The following is a 15852-nucleotide window of genomic DNA, read 5'->3' on the forward strand; positions in this document are numbered from 1 at the left end:
ATTTCTATTTGACATCATATATATCAGTGCTTTCTTCATATTTATGTGCCAATGTGTTTATTTCATGTTGTTATTGCTTTATATGTTTAAAAATTTGAAAAAATGAATATATTATGCATTTTTTATGCTTGCCGATATTTGCTGATATTTTGCCGATAAGATATTTTCTGGACCCTCGCCGATATTTTGCCAATACCGATATTTTCAACGCTGGTTTCTTCTTCATTCTTTAACTTGTTGTTTCGGTGCAGCTCTCATTTCAATTTTAACTAGTGTACAAGTAGTGGCTGTAACTAGTGGTTCGGTATAGGGAGTAAGAGAATTCACGCACATGGTTATACTGATAGAGTTCATCTGGAATGGGTAAATCTCTTGGTATAAAGAGATATGGTTCTTGCATTTTAGAAATATACTAGGTACATAATTAAACTTCTCACTACCTTGTTTTTCCAATTCAGAAATTGAAGAGTCTGGCTGTAGCCATTAATGCTGAAGAGAGAGTGCATTGGCGTAGTGGAGATTAGCATTGGTGTTTGGTCACTAAATTTAAAGTGTTTGCAAAGCATTGTTTGCTATTGAGCTGGTAGTTATTTCCAGGTTGGTTGTTTTGTGCAGGCTGTATTGAGAGAAGGCCTTGTAGCCAGGAGAAGGAGAGAGGCCTTTGTACAGGGTAGAGGATAGAGGCCTAGTGGTCTTTTTGAGAATACAACACTTTGCCCAAGATTGAAATAGATAATAGAAAGATAATTCTGCACAATATTTGTGTTGGTGAAGCAAATGGGCTACAAATCCCTCATTTACAGATCACTATTTAAATAGGTCCATAGTCCTTGTCTCACTCAAAGATGATATGTCTGCAAAATCCTCTAATTCAACAACAAAACAAGCAAAATTTTCCCTCACTTTCTTTTTGAACTTTGTATAGAAGCTGGAAACAACCTTTGGAAGGCTTTCTTCACGCCATTGGACAACTCCTTGTCTTTATGTGGGGTGTCCCTTTAGCCCATTTCTTTGAACAATGAGTTCTTCATTGTAGAAGTTTGGATTTAGATCATGTGCCAAAGCATGCAATGGAGTGTTAAAAACACTCCACCTCGCAAAAATGATGGACCTCACACACTTTGCAAAACCAGCACCAACAAAAAGAAGAGTGGGAGCCTCTTGTGTAATAATTTCACGGTTTTCTCAACCATGGTATCCATGTCATCATAAATCTCTTTCAAGAAGGTTTGTCTGCATTTGCCTCTTGGATAAACTCAAATGCAGGTAATGTGAACCTGAGCAAGAAATTTATCTTGCTCCATCGATCCTTATCAATCAACACCCTTTGCATCATGCTTCCCCTCTTTGAATTTGTTGGTCTCTTCTCAGCTCAAGCCACACCCACCACCATACACATTAATGCACATTTGGCTTCAATATGATTGTGCAACATGATAAAGTTTGAGGTATATCTCGTCTCAACTGTTGAAGTATGTAGCTATGGTCGGTCTTCATAATAACAAATTATTGATGTATTTTGAACAAATAAAATTATTATTATTTTTATTGTCAAGCATGTTCTTCATGCTTTGTATTGGTCAAAAGAAAATTTAGAAGGGCATGTTCTTCATGGCCTTTGCAAAAGAAATAAATTTGAAATTTGTCTAGTGTCATTTGTCTCACCAAGATGCCAAATCGGCCCTCCTACCCCTCAAAGCTGACTCAGCTACATGTTGCACCCATTCGCTGGTGGAGAAGACTATATATATAGCACATTTGCATCCCTCATTTGGAGATCATCACACACACTCACATCTGATCTGAAACGAAGAAGGATTCTTGGAGGTCGAAATCAGAAGCTAATATTCATCTCTTTTAGCCTTCGCTCTAGTAAACAAGGAGGCCAAAGTCTGTTTGAATATCTGAGACATCTTCTGAGGCATGCAAAGTCTTTCTGTGGTACATCTTCTGAGGCATGCGAAGTCTTTGTGTGGTGCATATTCTGAGGCATGCGAAGTCTCTTTCTGTGGCACATTTTCTGTAGAGCATGCGAAGTCTGAGGCACATAATTCTGTAATGATACCCGAGTTCTGTGGCTGAGATAGAGGCCGAAATTCGGCCCTCTTGGAGACCTGTGACAGACTACATCAGACCTCTTTTGTGGACAAATTTGAAGGCACCTTGTCTTGGTATGCTGGAGGGTTGACTTGGATCTTGGTGAATAGTCATCTTGCTTCTATACTGGTCAGTTTGTCTATGATTTTGATGTCTCTTGTTGAATTGATTCTATAAGAAAAGACTGCTGGGTTTTCCCCTTGTGGGTTTTGCCCTGGCTGCTGGCCTAATTTCTGGTGTCTCTTGTCTCTTGTGCACTGTGATCTTTATTTATCTTGTACTTGAATGGTTAAATTGTTAAAGTATAATTGTTTGTTGAAGAATAAAGAAGGGCTAAAACAACAATAACACCTTCACAAATAATTGTCAAGATCAGAAATTCAACTTGTAATTGAATTTCAACATCAACAACTTTGAGCAATTCCAATTTGGAGTGTTCTCAATATATTGCTTGAGATTGGTGGTGTTTGGTGATGAATTTTATGGTCACTCTAGCCTGCCTTGTGACCTTATGAATCCATGTAGTTTAAGCCTCAATCTCTTCTAAAATCAGAATTAAAATATGGACAGCACAAAAAGTCCAAAAAATATGATTGTATTTACCCTCAATAATCATGCTCGCATTGTTGCAAATAGGCGCTTTATCCATGATGACTTGCACTGCATTTTCTAGGGCTACTTGCTCAATAGCAACAATTAAGTGTTCAGAAATGAAATTACCATCTTTTACCTCACCCGGACAATCTTTTGCTCTCAAAAGCATTACATCTTTTTGTGATGATGCAATGACATCGATCAATGGCCTATGCTATATATTAGTCCATCTATCTAAAATAATTTAAACCCCTGAGCTACTCAATGAGCTATGAATTGGTCTTGAAACATCCTCAAGCAATTGCCTCTCTTTCTTGAGCAAAACTATTCTGATTTTTCATAGTTTGGCTCCTTGATACCTTGAGGGGTTGTGTTAATTACCCTCACCAAATCCTGCCAATGGGGGATCCAAACCATGTTAAAAGGGATATTGCAAGTAGAGATGGCTCTGGCCACTCTTGGTCTTGGCTTCTTTTCTCCATTGATTGTTGAGCATCCATTAATTTGCTATTTTTACCTGCAGTCGAAATGTTTGATGTCTATTCGTGAACCTATGCCAGCCTCCTCTTCTTTGTTTCATGGACCATCCTTGGCCCATTACCAGCAACCAAGCAAGTATTCCTACCAATATTGCTTCTTTGCTCTTTCAACTTTTGAACATCATTATTCTCTTTGTCAAATTTGGCCCCCGCCTCCATATTTCTGGTGTGTGCACAAACATCATCACCCTTTACCATTTATGAAAAATATGTGACTTAACTCTTATGTAAGACCCCTTGTAGATCTTACCGTTGTTGCATAAATTAAAATTACACGTCCAGTCATATGAACACTGATTGCCCATTTGCTTGAGCTTAGTAAACATACTTTTAAAGAGGATAGTATTCTCTCTGCTTTCTTGCTTGAAGAGCTCTAGTGACATGAGAAATCACACTTTGAGAAAACATGGATGCTGCAAAAATAGTAAATAAATCCGCTCACCAAATATAGGGCTGCCCACAACCTTCTTGTTGCTGCTGCTGGGAATGCACCAAAGCTTGCCCCCAATTCTCCAATATATAAATAAAATGGTTGCTGCTGCTGTAGGAAGCTCCTCTTGTTGAAGAAAGTGTGAAGAATGAGTGATCTGAAGCACTTTCTTATAGGAAAAGAGAGGCTGTTAAGATTTCTAGATATTTCCAATTTCATTTTTTTTAAATGAATGTCAAAATTAATTAACTAGGTTTATAAACTAATTAGATGTCTTCGTTATTTCTTCTTCAAGTATTTTTAGGCTCTCTATGGGTACCATGCGCCTCATGGGTGTTTGTGTGGGCCCACAAACTTCCAAAAAATTGCCTGAAACACAGCCCAAACTCGCTGAAAACCTTGGAAACGTCGTTGGTTGTACTATATGATGCTTCCAAATTGGGAAACACCATAAGATATGGTTGGTGATGCTTCCAAGATGTTTCATACTGGTTTCTACATTTCTAGGTGTTTCGGGTATTGGAATGCTGCATAGCTAAGCATTTCTTGCAACATAGTAAACTAGTAATTATGAGTTTATTATTAAACTGTAGTTTTGTTTACTTGAATTTAAGGGAAGTTGGTCTATCGCTAGTCATAAATTCCTTATATTATATGAGCATCAAGCACCATCATATAAGAGTGAATCATTACATCAAATGAGGCATTAGGTCCGTGACTCCTTTGTTTGATTAATTTGATGTAAGTTTGAATGATTGAATCAAAATGTGGCATTAGCGCAATTTATTTGACTTCATTCACCATGATGCAAATTATGCAATAAAAGCTCCACTTTGTTGTGAATACTGGATAAGTTAGGCACTATTCTCAAATAATATTTTGATCTCATGCTATCCATGAGATATTGAGCTTCATGGAATAACAAATAAGAAATGCATTGAAGAAAAATATAAAAAATGTTTTTTTAGTGAGCTGATCATAGGAATGCATTTGATGGAACATCAACATAATCTTCAGTTTATGGTTCAAGACGAAGTAATGAGAACAACTGATCATTTGTTTAATTCCAGGGTGACAAAAGAAAGGATCTTATGTTGTAAAATCAAGTCACCTAAATAATTAAAAACAATTGATCATTTTTAATTCCATGATGACGAAATAAAGGAATGCCCTAAAATCAAGTCACCTAAGCCTTTTTATATGGTGAAAGAAGCATGAGGAACACACTCATTGTAGTTTTTGTTTAGATCTCTGTGGTTGTGCCTTTGCTTATGCAGTTATTCACAGATCACTTTGTAATAGAATTCACTTACTCCAAGCATTACTCAAGAGACATTAGATGAGTTCAAGTTTATATGGTCAATACATTTTGTTTACTCCTTTGTAAGATGATGATGACAATATTGAACCTAATCATAATAAATTATTCCACTTTAGAATTATGTCGCAAGAGTAACTATTTATGCGTGGTATAAATAGTTTTGATGTGATAAGTAACATTCTTGGCCCTATAACTGTATTTCCTAGATTGTCAATTTAATATGGTTTAGATCTTTCTTATGAAATTTATCCAAGTATATATGTGGATCTCTTTTATGCATTCCCCATACCTATTTTCTCCACTTCAGACTTTTACATTGTTGAAGAGCATGAAAATAGATCCGCATTGTAATAGAGCAAGCAATTTAAAATGGTCCAATTTCTTTACCAAGCCAAAAGTTGCTCATTTAACTATTCCTTCTGCAATTTTGATATCTTGAAGCTTATTTGATAAACAATGATAGTGTTTTTTTTTTTTCTAAGTAAGGTCTACTGCTATATTAAGAAAAAGAAAATATTTACAGGGGAATACAATCAGCGAGGAGGCCGAAGCCTGTCCTCAAGCATAACCAGCTTTAACCGAGACATGAGACCTAGTCCAGTAGAGTTTTTGGACCTTTGACATCCTTGACTCAAAATTACAAAAACTGTAGTCTGACTGGCTTGACAGAGCCAGGTTACAATATGAACCATTAAGCTTAGATGAAAGATTGCTGAAGCCATGGACTACAAAAAAGATCAAAAACCATATCCTAAGATTCAGCTTTAAGACTGTAAAAAAACTAGAACAGAGCACCCGTGATTAGATTGGCTGGTGGGAGGAGGCCTCCTGCCTTCCATTGTCTGGGCTGGGTGGGCCGAGCCAAATCACCGAGTCATCTTCATGCTGAGTCTGGTATTCCGGAATTGGCGAATCCTCATCAATTAAGTCCTCGACCTCCATTTTTGAAGCAGGCGGTGGCGGGACCTCTTCTACTGAGGCAGCGTGGCTGGTCGAGCCCAGTCTTGGAGCCCAAGTTCTGCCGACGTTCCTCTCTGCATTGGAAAATGGAAGTGGCTGGAGTTCTTCTACAGGAGCATCAAAGCCCGAAAGGTCCTGAGCAGCTTGCTGGGGAACTGGCCTGCGAACTCGATGCATCACGCCATTCTGATCAGCCAGAAGGATGTCGCAATCCTGGACGAATTCCACTGAAGGGGAGCTTGAGGTGGAACGTTCAGGATCCTCTTCTGAGATAAAAACAGTGAAGGTAACCACAACTTCAGGACGGACGAGACAACTGGGAAACCGAAACCTGAATGTCTGATAAGTGCCCTGAGGAAGGAGACACTCTTGCTCTGAGCTAGAAGATGAAGGGGGCTCTGCAGAAATGGGCGGGATTGGATACAGATCATCCAGAATTACGCGGGTACCCGTTCTTCCGCCGCGTCTTGGGACCCCTCTGAGGCGCGACATAGCTTGGAGAATGAAAATAACCAGATACTCGAGCAGCCAAAGAGAAATTACAGTCAGGCCGCCTTCATACCAAATGCTGAAAGTCGGAATAAGGAAATTCTGTGCAGGGGCCAGCCGGTGGAAACCCATATAACAGTGAGCCTTCTGTCTTAGCACGGGGGAGAGGCCTTGGGCCTTTCGCCCCTCTCCTACCCAAGCCTGAACCGCCATTCTGGTCATTAAAGCGAGTTCCTCCCGCTCAATTCGCAGACGAAGAGCCATTAAACACTGCATTAATCCTCTGATTTCTGTACAGGCTCTCTTGTACAGACGCCGGCGATGGCTGGTGCTTACAGCTGGCATGGCGCGTGCCATTGCAAGGGACAATTAAAGACACCCGCATCCGGGTGATAAACAATAATAGTGTTATGTATGAAAAACAAATGCAAAAGTTGTAGAAAGTTCATTGGTTATATAATAAAGAGAACAAATTTCAGCATTGGAATTTGCATTATGAACGTACTATTGCCATGGATTACCTAGGCATACTTGACTTTCCATTACTCTATGGTCTTTATGTAAGAGCTAGATATGCAATTTTTGCAAACAAATCTTATAGAATTTTTGAAAACTTCATCATCTCCACTATTGACCTGATTACCTTTATTATCTTTAAAATATAGTTGTGATGGACCTCTAAGTCAAATTGCATCTTTTCTTTGAGAGTCATCACAAGGTCCAATAATAGAAAAGTATTAAAATTTTCTGTACGAGTACTCTTTGAAAGTTATAGGACGAGTCTTTGTGGCCTGAATTAGCATGGATGCAGCTTAAGAAATGTTGGGCTCCCTAGGAAACATATCCTTAGTATAGCTAAGATTCTGGGATTTCTCACTCTATTGCAAGGTTGATTTTTTTCCATCCACAACATTAAAGTTTTGAATGGCATTGGTCGATTTTCACTTCTAATTTTTGTCAAGCTTCTTGTTGTGTGGATCAAGTTTGGCTGATTTGTTTGAAATTTTTGCAATAGAGAGGCAAGTCTTCATGCATTTCCCTTTGGCTTCTACATACATGGATTTCATATATGTTTTATCAAGGGTTTGAATGGCAAACAATGTAAGCTTTGTTTGGATGTAGTTTTGCAATACATTGATATACTCAAACACTAAAAATGTTGATCACAATAATGCACATGTTCTGAGTCTTGACATTGATGCTTCCATTAGAAGGATTGATCTAGATTGACCACTACTTGAAATGGGATTTGCTGAATAAAAAGGGAGGTGATTGATGTTGAAATTATATGAAATTGATTAAAAGGAATTTGGGTGCTACAAGTCATGGGATTAGTGCTCAATGGAACTTTAAAAATCGTTTTTGGTAGATAAGCTAATTATATTAGGGTTCGACGAATGACCACAAAAGTAGGTCAATGGGATTGAAGAGTATAACTAGTATGAATACAATGTGGGAGTTGAAGTGCAACTCCTAGAAATGTCAAAAATAATAGACACCTTACATAAATATAAAATCAAAACATATGTATAAATTGTGGCAAAGGTATGGTGATACAAAACATTATGTGAGTTTGGACAACTTAAGAACTTGTCAAGAGAGGGAGTGAGAGAGAGAGAGTGATTAGATGATGAGGTTGATGCTGTCAAGGTCTATTGAGTTTGATGGCAGATGGTGAGGGGGTAGAACAGGGCATTGGCTTGTTGACAAAGTCCTCTGGAACTATTTGGGGGTCTGACTGTATGATCTTCGGGGGAATGTGTGAGCAAAGTATACTTCTAGCATCTGAGGTTGAAAGAAGGAAACCTCAAATGGATATTTGGTTGCTCCTCTGGGTTTGGGAAGTAATCTGATAGGTGGAGGTGCTCTAATTTGAATTTGTTTGAAGTTGATCTCTCTAATGCTATGAGAACATGTGGCTTGATGCATGGGTTGGTATCGTAAAATTGGTCTTGATAACATTAGTTGGCCTGCCAAATGTGGAGGCTAAGGAGAAATCAGGGGTCTCACCATTTTTCTATCGGGATCTTTGTTGTGCCATTTGTTGCTCCAATATGACGGATCATCAGGGAAGTATGAGGTGATCAGTTTGGTCATCCGATGTTGGGGCATGGCATGCAAGAGCTAAAATCTTTGCCAGAAGATATCACCGACGAGGAGAGCTAAGCATCTCTAGTCCTGGTACCGAAAGACAGTAAGGAGGGAGCCCCATTAATCTTGATAGAGGTAGTATTAACATCCTCTGGTCTCATAGTATAAGGGACATCATAAAATAAGATGCATCTCCATCTCTGGTTTGTAAAGGTGGCACACTTGGCAGATCCTATGAGATTGTGGTATATGGTTATTTGTCTCTAGTGGGAGTTAATGGTAGTTGACCTGAAGTTGTCCCAAAGGGATCTTGAAGGCCATTGCTTTGGTGAGTATTTTGGTCATCTCGTTGGTTACTATTTGGAGCTCTTGTAAACCATTTTCTAGTTGAGCTAACCTCCTCTCTTTCTTCAGTTATTGTAATGTTCCCTAGAAATTAATTGTCAAAGGGACGGAATACCCTATAAATTCCCGTAGGCTAGAGTCCTCAATAAAAGGGAAAACTCCCAAAATACCCAAAGTCTGGGTGAGTTTTAGGGTAGATGGGCAAAGAAACCCAAAATTGGGGTTTGGAGTAAAGTTTATTCAATCATTTAAGAAGAAGAGGCCCCTCTAGGAAATCTATAAATAGAAGAAGGTTGAATTCATTTTGAAGCATCAAGTGTGGATCAATTTCATTTGTTTCTTGAGCATTAGCTTTGAGGGTTTTAAGACCCTTTTTCCTTTTGTCTATTTGGTGGTGAAAGATTCCACTCTAGTTGACACCGTTCCCTTTTTATCTCTAATTTGGCGCAAGATTATTTTCTGAAGGAGGAGTGAAATTCTTTGTTGGATTGTCTTTGTTCTGGGCACAAGAAAACTATTGGAAGACATCGAATTTTTTTAGGACTTTTTGGTTCTTGATCTTGGCACAATAAACATCATCTAGGAGAGTGAGGTTTTCTTGTAATTCTGTCCTGGCACAGGGCAATCATCTGTAAGGCAGCGAAAGTTCTTGATTGGCTCTTATTCTGGCACAGGAAAGCTTTCTAGAAGGGCAGTGAAGTTCTCTGTGATCTTGATCCTTTTCATGGGAATAATAATATCACTGAGGAAGCAGTGAGGTCCTTTGATTATTCTTGAAGTTTGCGAGGAAGGAAGTTTGGCTGAAATCTCCTCCTAAGGTTGAAGTCAAGAGAGTATTCTTCCTTGAAGTAGACGAGACTGTCGAGGGCACAAAAAACGTAGTTCTGGCACAGTTTGTGTTTGAAGGCCCTAAGTCAATTGTAACAGGCTGAATCTTACTATCTGAAGCAACAAATCTCTGAATCTAGGCAAACGAGGATTTTAAGAGTTGAAGGAAGCAAGGGTTTGGGCAGCGAGGGTATCTGTGGAGGCTTTCGAAGGTTGTTTGAGGCCCAAATTGACTCCGCAATGGATTATGTGGACAAGCAGATCAACGTTTTCATCCGAAAGGAAGAGTCCATATTGTAGTTGTTTTTTGTAGTACGAAGATGGTTTTCAAAGTTTGGTTTGGAACCCGCAATAGTTTTATCTAGTCCAAGTTGGTTGTATCTCTGCAATTGTGGATTGTGGTTAGGGTTTGCTGTACATCGGGTTCTGTTTAAGGAGCGTATTGCTGTGTGATTTTTTATGAACTATTGGTTATGTGGATTGGATTGATAAATATAGTGCACTAGTTTGATTCATTGGATATCTTCTGTTTTGCCTATTGCTAAAGTTCACTGAAGAATACATTGACTTCTTGATTTATTTATTTATTTATTTTTTCTGTTGCAATTGGAATTTTTATTTAAAGTCTTAATACCCTAAGAGATTATAGGGCAAAAATTACCCTAGCTCTCTACAATTATTCCTATTTTGTTTGGATTCCCTCCCTTTCCCTTGTATCGACTTGTAGTCGAGACCATCGAAATTCAAATAGATTCACAAACATTTTTTTTTCAACAATTTGAGTTGCTTTGATTAAGGTTTCTTCCTAAAGAGAACTTGAACCGCACTGATTTCAAATTACTTTAAATTTGTGTGTGATTGTGGCAGTGTTTAGATACACAAGTAAGTTGTTGTGGGATTTTGTCATATTTTGTAGTATGTTTTGCAACTTGCATATTGTTCAGAATTCTGTTTTCCATAAGTGTGCATTGTGTGTTTTATGCCCTTACTATATTGGTTTGAAATTTTTCAAATTTTGACAAAACGAGTCTTCATCTCTGCATCTCGAGTGGTAGGCCTTCTCTTTTTTGGAACTAGGAATTACACATCTTCAATTGTTCTTGTAAATTTGAGTTGTGCTCACAAACTTGGGGTTGTGGTCTTGTGTCCATCTTGCAACTTTGGCTAATAAGCTTATGCCTCTTTCAACCTTGCTTTGTCTTTTGCTCATAACTTTGCAACTTGGGGTTTTTGTTGAAGAATGTAACTCGTGTCAGTCTTCATAATTGTATTTGAGTCATATATTTGTCAAAAGAAAGAAAGAGAAAATTTATTTATAAAAGGGGAATTGTTTATAAGCATGGGTTTCATGCTTCATTCATTTCTAGGTCAAAGCCTCCATTTTAGGCTTCTAGGGTTGAGTTGTTGTCATCTTATAGATCCTTCTTGGGCTTCTTAAGTTAAGAAAAAATTATTATTGGTCATGTAAAACCTCATTCATCAAGTCGGTCCCACGCTTATCATGTCGGCCTCAAAGTACAGACTCCAACCACTGTAAATAGCGAATTAACTCGACCTATTTGACATCACTTGGATCTGCAACTTAAGAAGAAAGGATGAAATGTGAATATCATAAAAGAGCCTATTTCATAACTAGAAAGAGAAGGGAAACCAAGTGAAAAAGAAAGAAGCCCAGTCTTTGTCTTTTCTGTCACACGTGAAGGGATTGAAGCTTTGCAGGACAAAGGTACAAGATTATGATTACAGACCAAATTGTAAAAGGACGAAAGCCCTAATTGGTTAGTTTGATAGATGATTCGATGGACCAAAGGCCTATTTGATTCTGCATTATGTTGAAGGTAAATTCTTGAGGGCCGACTTGATTCATGGAGGTAAGGTCTTTGTCTTAGGTCAAGATTGTCTCAATTTGATTTGAAGTTTCTAGTAGAAAAGTTTGACTGGGTTTTCCCGATCATAGGGGTTTTTCCCTGGCTGAGTGCCAACATCTGTTGCCCATTTGTCTTTAATGATTTTTATGTTTTGGTAGCTGTTTGATGATCAAGAATATAATAATAATAATAAGAAGAAAAACCTAATAAGAATATCACAAGCGACTATCAAAGATAAAGAGAAATCAAATTAAATAAGCCCTAACTAAGCTGCCCTAGATTTCTCAACATGGTATCAAAGCTAAGGTCAATGACATAAAAGGCAGCTAAAAGATCACAATTTGTAGGGTTAAAGGACAGTCTTGAAGGCAAAACTCCTAGAATGAAATCCGAGCTTTAAAAGAGCATATTTCTGGGCACAATTACAAGTCTATACAACTAAATCAGGTCGCAGACCTAAGCTTATAGGTTGAACTAAGCAGTGTTGAAAATATCGGTATCGGCAAAATATCGATGAGGGTCCAGAAAACATCTTCTCGGCAATATCGGCGAAAATATCGGCAAATATTGGCAAGCATAAAAAATAATTTTTTCAAAATTTTAAACATAGCCAATATTTTGCCGATATTTTCAAAATATCATGATATTTTGCCGATATTTGCCAATAAACCGAAAATATTGCGATATTTTCAAAATCGAAAATATCGCGATATTTTCAAAACAGAAAATATCGCGATATTTTCTCAGCGATATATCGTTTTGCCGAAAATATCCCGATATTTTCGAATATCGCCGATATATAGCCGATATTATCAACAGTGTGTTGAAGTACCTAAAGGGGACTTGTAGCATATTTGTCAGGTCAGAAAGGCTAGATCTATAACCTAGACAAGGTTGAATCCATTGTGGGATAACGTAAAGTTCTATGCTTAAAATTTAGTCTCTGAAATCAATCTTGAGAGGTTATCATGGGTTCTATACTAGATCAAAGTGACCGAGTCATTTAATTTGAGGACCAGAGATAATCCGTGTAGCCAACAAAGAATTCACTTGAAGTAGAAATCAAGACTGAGATCTATGAAGAGCGAAGTTCTATCTAAAATTAAGAATCTGAATGTATCTCAAAAAATCGAAATTACAAAGACTAGAAACCAGCGAAAGGTGCAAGTATCAAAAGGACTAGGACAAAATCATTTGAGAGGCATTATAATTTATAAGCTTGTTTTTTTTTTTTTTTTTTACAAAATTGGTTGCTTGTTATATTCAAAAAAGTTGGAGGAGACTAAGCTCCGGTTTTACAATAGATGAAATCACAGTAGTTGCTTGTGACTGTATTTCATTGTGGCAATACACAAAAATGCCTTTACTGTTCGCTTGTAAGATACTAGAACAAGTATAAATTCTTATGAATTGGGACAGCAGCAGACTGGTTTTGCAGTACATCTAGTAAATGGTGATATGGCTGATATGTCGGGCGTTGGAGGCCTCAGGATGGCTGTCGGAGATCACGAGTTCTGCTGATTAAGATCCAATTTGCTGTTTCAAAATCTTCAAGAATGAGATTCAACTGCGTAGACAGAGATTTGCTGCAGAGGGAATCAAAAGTGTATTGGATTTGGTCAGAGTCCTTAATGACAGAGGCGCAGTTCATTGGAGAGAGGCGATTTGGGACAATCATGTGAATCAGGGGATGAATTGGTGCAGGCTCGCATGATTGCATAAGAGGCTTCCTTTTTCCCGAGAGTTGGCCTGGCTAGCTCTCTTATCCGCTTCTTGGTTGTTGGATCGTAGGACATGTAAGAAATGGTATTCCAGGTCCTGAGACAGCAGATTTTTACAACGACTGATGATTTGATGGAGAAAAAGATTGGATGCTTGTCTGTTGCTATTCATTAAACTGATTATTATAGCCGAGTCGCCAAAAATGAGGGCTTTGTTGATCCCTTGGTTCTGAAGCTGTAAGATACCTTGGTAAAGACCCAGAGCTTCAGCTCGGTTGTTGCTTAGATTTCCCAAACCCCATTCAAAGGAGGACACAGGTGCGCCTAAAGGATCAAGAATGATGCCCCCTGCGCCGGCAGCTCCCGGATTAGATTTAGAAGCTCCGTCAAAGAATAAAGAGTGAGATTTCTTTGAAAGGAGCCATTTACTGAACTCGTCTTTTGTGAGGCGGATTTTCCATTCAGGGTTGTCGGCTTTGCCTCTGAACTTACTGATCTTTGTTGTTGAAATGTTGCTGGACCTGTCTATAAGATTCCAAATAAAATTTCGCTCCTCTGCCCATAGGCTGACGGGATCGATTCTCTTTGTTATCTTAGATGCTATAGTTTCCGAGGCAAGGCTTGATGCTTTAATGAGAATGTGCCTGATTGTAGTTGTTTTATCTCGGAAGATCATACTATTTCGAGCGATCCATATGCGCCACAGAAGAGCAAAAGGAATGGCGTTCCAAACTCTTTTAGCTGGATTTTGCTTCGCTGATTGCCAAGGATAATTTCTCCTCCAGTTGTTTAAGGCTTCATCAATAGAATGTTGGGAATTCCAAATAGGGGGTGCAGAGGGGATGATGCTGCAAAGGGACAAGAAATAAATAAGTGCTGTATGGATTCCTCCGCCGCTTGACAGTTGGGACACCTAGAGGGTCCGAAAATGCCTCTTTTCCTGAGATTCTTTGCAGTTAAAAGTTTACCATGCAGAAGTGTCCACATGAAAAATTTGATCTTTGGAATTGCTTCAGCTCTTTTTAAAATCTTCCCGTGAGCCCAAACAGCAGTGGGGTGTTCCTTGCTACTCAAGTAGCTGTATCCTGCTTTGATGGAATAATTTGTTCCTGAAGGGTCCCAACGAAACTCATCCTTTTCACCTTTAATGGTGGGTGCAATACTGTGCAGACAGTTGCAAAGAGAATCAAAGCTACCTTTAAGATGGTGGGGTATGGGTGGAAATTCCCATTGTACCCAGGCATTAGATGATACATTCCATTGAGAGATTTGACTCAGGTTAGATATGCCTTTACTTTGAAGATAATGAATTATAGGGTCCATACCTGGAAGACTGTTTATGGGAGGGTTCCCCATGATTTTGTCCGAACCAAAGTTCACCGTTTCGCCTCCTTTTGGCACTTTGGAAACATTTTGCGCCATGAAGACGATGGCTTTTTTACAAAGTTTCCATATCTTTGTACAGTGTCTGTTGGGGATCTCAGAAGTGAGAATTTGCGTTCTTGACTGATTAAGATATTTTGATTCTAGGACTTTTTTCCACCATGCAGGTTGATTGTCCATTAGTCTCCAAATCAATTTCCCACCAAATGCTAAATTCATAAGAGATGGGGACCTGATGCCAAGACCTCCATTCTCTGGACTTTGAATGACCTGTTTCCAATTTACTAGGTTGTATTTTTTCTTTTCATTCTTGCCCCCTTGCCATAGAAAAAATCTGAGGATGCTATCCATTTTTCGGTGGAATGAAGCTGGAGCTTGGGCCAGAGAAAACTGATATAAGGGGAGGGAGGAGAGACCTGATTTTAGAAGAACCTGTCGCCCAGCTGGATTGAGCCACAGAGTTCCCCATTTCTGAACTTTCCTTTTCATTTTGTCTAGCGTTAAGTCCCAGACTCCAGTCTTTGCTTTCCCTATGGTTACCGGCATTCCCAAGTAACTGAAACAGTCCCAATTTAACTTGCAGGGGACACCAAAAACGTTGGCAATGCTATGTATCATTTGGGATGAAGCATTCCATCCATAAATACAACTTTTAAGGTGATTTATTTGACCTCCTGAATATCTCATAAACTTGTCAAGCAGGGACTTGAATCTTCTTGCAATAATGGTGGTCGCCCCCCCTAGCAGAAGGGTGTCATCGGCAAATTGAGAGTGGTTTATATTTTTAATGCCATCTTCAAACTTGATGCCCGTAATGAGGCCTGACTGCCTCTTTTGGTCAAGGGCACAACTAAATGATTCTGCCATGAGGATGAAGAGATAAGGGGATAAGGGGCAACCTTGCCTTAGTCCTCTTGAGGATTGAAAGGAGGGTCCGGGTCTTCCGTTGATGAGGGGAGCGATCCAAGGTCCAGAGATGCAGGCTCTTATGACATTAATAAGGAGAGGTGAGAAGCCCATCCTTTGAAGAACTGCAAATAAAAATGAATGCCTTACCCTGTCAAAGGCATTGGCCAGATCTAGTTTCAGAATGAAGCCTTTCTCATTCCTTGCATGACTTGAGTGTATGGCCTCTTGAACTAGAAGAATAGAGTCTGAAATTTGTCTATTAGCCATAAAGCCTCCT

General features: G+C 38.9%; 1 protein-coding gene across 4 annotated transcripts in view; it reads left to right on the top strand.

Annotated features, from left to right (window-relative positions):
* The window catches only part of LOC149143919 (protein OVEREXPRESSOR OF CATIONIC PEROXIDASE 3-like), a 130827-nt gene that overhangs the window by 16814 nt on the left and 98161 nt on the right, over nucleotides 1–15852 (top strand). The gene's annotated exons all lie outside the window — the stretch shown is intronic.

This window comes from Pinus tabuliformis, chromosome X (assembly GCF_031772625.1).
Source record: "Pinus tabuliformis cultivar Carrire ecotype Pingquan chromosome X, CPIR1, whole genome shotgun sequence".
In the NCBI taxonomy this organism is placed as follows: domain Eukaryota; kingdom Viridiplantae; phylum Streptophyta; class Pinopsida; order Pinales; family Pinaceae; genus Pinus; species Pinus tabuliformis.